We start from the raw sequence: 7,658 nt of genomic DNA on the forward strand, positions 1-7,658 counted from the left end.
AAGGTATATAGTTTTTTGATTCTTTTATTCACTTTGGAGCACTTCTGACAGGAAATTTCTGTTGTGAAACGAACAGTTATGCCAGATTTGAAAACCAATCACACCTACATGTCTAGAGGGACCATATTACCTTAGACCAGTTGTGATCCACACAGACACATTTAGGAACCCTTCCAGAAAAGCTGTGAAGATGGTGCCGTAAATATTTATGATTATGAACAGTTTTGTGGTCTTTATGGTACTGAACTTGATAATAAGGCACTCCAGGTAACAAGGGCTTGAATAACTGGGAACATTCTCTCTACTCCTTTGAAAACAACGTTTCTAGAGGGGATCAAGAACCTCACTTATTGTTGCAAAAAAAAAAAAAAAAAAGGGGAAAAACAGTTATTTAAAGGAGCTGAAAATAGTTTTGCTTAAGGCAGCCAAAGCAAAGAGGTTTTGGGTAAGTTTTCTAAGAAAGATTGTTCTGGTACTCTTACTGAAAGCATTATCAAAATAATGAAAACCCCTTCAGATTCAGAAAAATAGAAACAGCCCTTGTTTAGTAGCTTGCTGAGGTTACAACCCTTTCAGCGCTGGTGTTCTTGGAGCTCTTGGACTAAAACCAGCATCAGTTGGGGGTTTCATCCCAACCTACAATTCAAAGTGAAAGCTCAGTGCTGGGATGTGTGCAAGCAGGAACAAAGCTGCTTACCAAAGCCTGGCTTACAGAAACGTACGGTCATGTTTAGCTGTTCAAGGAACTGTTCTGCAGCTGTTGGGTCGGATAAATTCCCCCACTAGCTAAACACTGTCTGTTCGTCCTATTTGTTGGGTTAAATTTCACTTCTGCTGCAATTTTAGTCCTGTCAGTGGAGCCCCTGAAGTTTTTAATTTGGCCTTTTATTTATTCTTCATGCTTTCCCCTCCAGTTTGCACTTAAAAAACATAGTTTTTCTAACATCTCTTTTTTTGCTGCTTCCCTCCTGCATACATTTGTTACTCAGGAAACAACAGGCCCATTGTTATGAGAAGAATTTGCCTGTCACCCATGAGTGCTGTACAAAGTATGTTTATACAGCATTTTGGAATTTACGCAGTGGTTTGGGAAATGTGTAGGCATTCAGATTATTGCTTTTATGACCACATATATGGTGCTGTGCAAGTATTTTAGGTGCAAGACATGTGTAACAGATAAAGTTTAATTTCTGTTATTCTTAACTGTTATTCTTAACTGTAAATACCATTAGCTGGAGCCTCAGTTGGTGATGGATGCCAGCATCCTGCTCTGGCTCTGCTGGTGCTGTTTGGATGAAAGAAGATGCTGAAAGCCTCATGGGAGGGTGACAGTGGGCACACAGGCTGCAGCTGGCTGTCACCAAAGCCTGTTTCCATCTTCAGGCTGCAGCCTAGCCCCAAGCACAGTGTGGCTGTGGTCTGTGGCAGGCAGGGAGGTGGCAGCAATGGGGCTGAAGAACAGGCAGGCCACCCCTGCCCACGCATGAGCCTGGGCCCGCTCCTCCCTGGCAAGCGTAGTGCTAGGAGGGGCTCTGGCATGCTGACATACTGTCCCACCATCAACACTTGCCCTTTCAATAGACAGTGGGAAGGGCGCCAGGGTGGGAACATAAGCACCCCAGAATTACGGGTGAGGAGCAGAGGTATCATACAGTTAAAAGGGACTTTGTACTGGTCAGGACAGCATCAGTGTTAAAAACAGCATCTAGCCCCTCAGCCCCAAGCCTTCCCTTACAGGGACCTTCTCCCTGCCATCTTCTGAGACCAATCCCATGTCAGCCTAGACATGCATGTTATTCCGCTAAGACATACACCCCAAACACTCTCTTGTTTCTCTCTCTCTCTACGAGAGAGACCTGGACTGCCAAGCATATAAATGCAGGATGCACAGTGAGCTCTTTGCCGCTCCTGGATGACCTAGCCGGTGGCATGGGTCACCCGGCAAGGTTTGGTGGGTTAAACCTTGAATTCACTGGCTTGGCCCTCTTCCCTGTTACTTTGCTGTACACCAAACAGTGGATGCTCGTTATTTCAGGTGTATCGGTCTCATAAGGGCTGTTGCAGGGATGGAAAGGGCTGGACTGTGCTGCTGCAGCTGCTGACATGCCAGCAGGATGGGAGCATGGGTCTGCATCCCATCTCATAAAAGGGCACTGTCCCTCCAACATACCAGCCTGCTTGTTCAAATATGCTTCATTTTTGCTGCGTGCTGCCAGAGACGTAACCATTTGCTAACTGAAAAATGTTTTATTGCTCCTTATTTCTGCTTCTGTTTTCCTCCTAATGTGCAACACACCATGGAAACACAGTGTGTCAGGGGTGGGCAAGTCTCAGAAAACGGCCTTTAGAGAGAGGTGTTTTTGCATCTGCTGGCCATTTACATCTAGCTTTTTCCTTACAGACGGCAGTATAGGTATATGCAGCTCACAAGAGCCAGGCCAATTGGAAATGAAGGCACTAGCTGGTTTTATTTTAGTCTATTTTCTTTAGCTTTTTACAACATACACAGTTCCTGAATCCTTCTTCACTCAAAAAAGCGCTGAGCTTTACTTCTATCTTACCTAGTTCTTAACCTGCCTTTCTGCCTTTATCCAAGAGAAAACCATTTATTTAATTTATAAACAAAAGAAAATAACTTGTGTGGGACCTGCTACCTGTTGGAAAGCTAGAAGTCCTGGTGGAGATTCACGATCTATAGAATTATTTTTATTAGTAGTCTTTTACAACAGTGCACTGCGCAGTCAGACCAGCCTCTTTAGACCATATGGCTCAAACTACCAGGATTTGTTAATTTGATTTGTTGATGCCAAGAGCTTCCCTAATTTATCCGCTAGATTCTTTTTGCGTAATTTTTTTGCAAGACCTCTCTAACCATTTGTTCAGATCATCTTTGAAAGGAGCAGCAAATGGTTTGGTACTCAGCTACCAGACCCCTGCAACAGGTTAGATGGTCATCTCATGTTACTCCTGATGGAGAGAGTAACAGCAACAAAGGCAAAGTTAATGATTGCAGGGGAGAAACCGTTGTTTTCCATTTGATGACCTCTCATGGTCTTCCAGTTCACTTGTTAGGCAGTCTTTGAACAGACACTGTACATTTTCATATTTCTGGGGAAAACATTTGTTCTGGTGGCATCCAGCAACTGAGAAATGTGCAGTAGTTGATGAACTTCTTCCTGAGAAGGTATTGCAAAAGGATGGTCTTCCTAAGAAGTCAATATTTGAGAGAGTTCTCCAAATCAGTTTCTGTTCGTATTTCCTGAATAGAAATCAACTTAGATTTCATTCCAGAAAAACTCTAAAACCATGTGCTTGATATAAAGATTTTTGCAGTCCTGATTAACCATATTTCTTGAATCAAGGCATAAAATTATGATGACCTGACCAATTTGCAAGAAATGGTTTGGTTGCCATGAATTACTCTGAAATATTATAATGGCTTCAGGGAGGGGCAGCTTGGCAGGAGGTTTGTCTGTAGCTTGAAGTGAGCAGTTATGCATGGAGCGCATAACAGTTGTTTATTTTTAACTGGCATCCTACTTTTCCTATAACTGGCTTTGAGAAAAAAACTGTCTGGAAAGACGCAATGCTGATGCCATTTGGAACAAGGTACATTACCCTCTTCCTGACTGTGACTCAGACATTAGGTCTGTAGAAAAAAATCTACTGCTTTTTTCCCTTTTCATTTTTCCTTTGGTGTTGAAAGACAAGCTACTGAAAATGGACATACTGTAGAAACAGAAACATTTCCTCTATGGATGTAAAGAGAAACAAATAAGTTAAGAAAAAAATAAGGACTCCCTGACACCATATTTTCCATAGTACACTACTGCAGGAATTAAAATGAACGCTAGCAGATGGGCAGTGGAAAAGTTTGCTGCTGCTAACACTGAGGTGATACTGCTCCATGTAACTGTAAAAGCAAGGTCTGTTTCCATTTTGCTTTGTGCGTTTGTTTTGCCTGCACTTTACAGACTCATCCTCCAGGCATCTGCACGTGCTCGGTCACTGATAAATGAGAAAAGCTAGGAAATACACTTTCTCTGCTCTTCTCTCTCTCAATTTGGTATGTGTCCATTGCAGTGGATAGGTACACTTCCGTATGACTAAGATTAAATATTAGTATTTGAAAAACAAATAAAAATGTCCTGCTAGGCTGGTGTTCACAAGTCTCTGTTCAACAAAATACTTATAAGTCTGTTTAAATATATCAGTGAAGCACTGAAGCGTAAGCTTCATAATATGCACATGCTCAGTTCCATTGGCTTTTATGGTCTTTAAACCCACATTGAGAATCAGACGCACACTGAAGGATGTCTTGAAGAGTGTTGCCTTGCCTAGGGACTCAGGAGCCTGGGAGCTGAGGGTGACCTGCTTGCCAGGTGGTTAGTCTTCTGTCAGCAGCAATGATTTAAAGTCATGACTGTTAACATGGAAGGGCTGGTGTTCAATCCCACGTAGCAAAAGGATGTGCAGAGTGGGAAGGGTGAGCGCTTTGCTTCTAAGACCTGTATTTGGTGGCTGGAGGGAGACCTTATTTGTGGTTGAAGAAGAAATGAAGGCAAAGGCATTGCTGGGATGCTCTTGGCATCTTTCCCAAGTATTTGGCTTGAAAGGCGCTGCTGTTAGTTACAAACCCTCCAGCCCAAAGCCAGGCTGAGAAGTATTTCAGGATATGAGAATATGTTAACTCAAGCAGGAATGATTTTGTGTTTGGAGGCAGTCAGGAAACACCCCTCCCACAGATAAGGTAGGAGTCCCCAAGGACTCCATCCAGCCCATCACCAGCCATGCCAGGGCACTGCTGTTCCCCGGGGCAGGGCAGCAGCCCTCCTGGAGCACTGATGGACATCCCTGTGGAGCCAATGGAGTTTTGCCATTTTTCAGCGGCTGAGGATAAGGCCTAAAGGGAACTGGATGGATGCACATGACATGCATGGCAGGAAGGAGGAGGGCTTTTGGTAGAAAAGGAACCTTAACTTTACCTAGTTTTAAATTTGAAATAAAGAAGGGTGGAAAATGGAGAGATGAAGGGAATTTGCCCACTGAATACAAATACAAACAGAGATTCCAAAGAAAACAGACTTTACAAGAGGGTTATGAAGAGGTCACCATAAAGTTTCTCTTCACCTTTTGACCCATCCTATGAGTCACTCCAAGATAAGACTGAGCAGAGAATTGTCATATGGGAAACTAAGCAAAGGCAGCTCTTCTCCTAAATAAATAAGCGCTCTACCCAGGGGGAATTACAGAAATGTAAAGTTGATCTCTCTTTCTCTCATATCCTTTAGCTTTGTGTTTCTGGGCATTGCTTTAGATGCTTGAAGTGCTGGAAAAAACCCTAGCCTTGAGCTCAGGATCTGGTAAGTAAAAAGAATTAAGAAGTAAAGTAACACAACACCCCCTTCCCTCTGCCCTTTGCCATGTACAGGAAAAGCTAATTGTCTATTCAGCCATCCCCTTTCCGCTTGGGCTCCACCAAACAGAAAGCAACTTCCATGGAAAGACTCCCATGAACTTCAGGAGAGTTTCTAAGGGGCCAAGTGAAATCAGTTGCAATCTTCTCTTGGTGTCCATGGTGGGATCCATCCCATGTTCTGCTGCTGATGTGAAAGCCCTTATGCTGGGTGATTGCACTGTCTGTCCCTAGACAAGTCTCTGAGTTAATGATAACCCATGCTCAAAGTTGGGTTTACAGAAGTCCAGTACAGAGTATTGGAAGGCAGATCAGAGCGGAGCTATAAATGGCTGCTTTCCAGGTGGGCTTTGGAGACAGCTACTCTGCTAGCAAAATTGAACTATTTTCCAGTTACCGAGGGGTATACCTGCATAACACCATCGTGACCCACAACGAAGCCATAGCTGTGATTACTGTTGGAGAGCCCTAATGAAGTCATAGCCCACTGAGTATAAAGGCATGCTGAAATGTCCTGAGCTGGTGCTGACATGCATTTGGCTAGGGTCTTATCTGATCCTTTGGACCTTGACACATAAGATTGGATTGCCCTCTTTTGGTACTGAAGAACCTGCTGCTGAAGGATCATGTTCCTGTCTTCCTCTGAAAAAAATTAATTTGCCTGCTAACCGAGGGCCCAGCCCTTGAGCGACTGTCACCGAGCTTGTCCCAGCAGGGGCAGGGAGGGAATGTGCACAGCCAAGTACTGCAAAGCCAAGCCATGAGGAAATGGTGAGGTTTGCTGCACAAAAGTATTTTTGGAACACCACTTCTTTATTAAGGATCAGTGGTAATGAGCCCAGACAAAAGACCCGGTTAGTAAATGCAAGCAGATGGTGTTTCCACATGCTCCCAGTAGTTTCTCCAACACAGTGCTTCAGCAGTGCCTGATAACTGAGGAATGGGTGACATACAGGATTACAGATGATCTGGTTTTATTTTTAACAATGCTCTTTTTCATCCAAGGAGTTTAGGTCTATCTGCTCTGACACTACCATTTGACAAATTTTGTTTCAATGAGTTTTGTTTGGATTGGAAGAGGGACTTCTACATTTTCTCACATTAAAATTGGCATTCGTCACCTTGGAAAGAAAGACTGTATGAGTAATAGCTTACCAATGCAAAGCTCAGTGGCTTCCCTCTCCCATCACCTCTTCTCCCCTTCAACTTATCCCTTTGCAGGTCCCTGCCTTTCTGCCAGAAACCTGACAGCCACCATGCTGTGCAGTTGGTGTGATGTTGGCTGCCACCACACCATTGAATCTGCCTGTGCACTTAACTCATCTCTTCTCTTTGGCTTTATCTATTTAGACAGTATCCTCTCTGGGATCAAGGGCTGGAACAGGAAACCTTCTTGCTTCACAGAACTTTAATAAATAAAAAATAATAACAATAATGGTAATAAAACCAGTGATAATAACTAGGGCAGTGGCAACAGATTAACCAGTTTATTAATTTCACTCTTCAGTGAATACGGTTGTTTGGGAAAATGAATTAGAGGAGTGTCTTATGAACAGCCACTCCACTTAAGAAAATACATGCAGAGGACTAAGGTACTCGCCTATCAGCTGTGCCATGGTAGCTGTCCATGCAGGTGCTCTTAAAGCATGGCAGACAAAGTAAGGCATCTTTATATAGTTCCAGGAGAAAAATGTCTAGGATAAATGTCCTCACCTCTCAACTCCTGCAGATATGCGTAGGGCAAGTGCCACCGCTCAGCCCACGCAGAAAGGCCTGTTGATCTGCAGTGATGTCACTGTGCGCATGAGGCTCAAGTTTACTCGCCTTGCACTGACAGCTGGTCACAGACTGAGACCAGAATGAGGTGTCATTATCTGCCCAGGATGCCGCTGTGCACCACAACGCCAGAACTCCCCCAGAAGTCCAGGGTGTAGCATTTTTAATAGCACTTAACAGACAGGTGAGTGCGTGCTTTGTTTTCAAAATAATTTCGCCAACCTAAAACCAAAGGGCAGACATGCTTTCAAAAGTTTGACCATAAATCCCCCAAAAGATTCTTTCTTTTTGTTTTGGCAGGAGAAAAACAAGCTAGAGGATTCTTCCCAGACCTATAGGGCCAATTTGAACCTCAGCATGAGGCCATCTCCACCAGCAGATGTCTAATTTATTGCACTGAATTACTGGAACGTCTTGTTTGAGGCTGGCTCTTTGATTGATATGTGAAAGTTAAAAAGAACCCAAG

The sequence above is a fragment of the Phalacrocorax carbo genome, chromosome 3 (genome assembly GCF_963921805.1).
Source record: "Phalacrocorax carbo chromosome 3, bPhaCar2.1, whole genome shotgun sequence".
Lineage (NCBI taxonomy): Eukaryota > Metazoa > Chordata > Aves > Suliformes > Phalacrocoracidae > Phalacrocorax > Phalacrocorax carbo.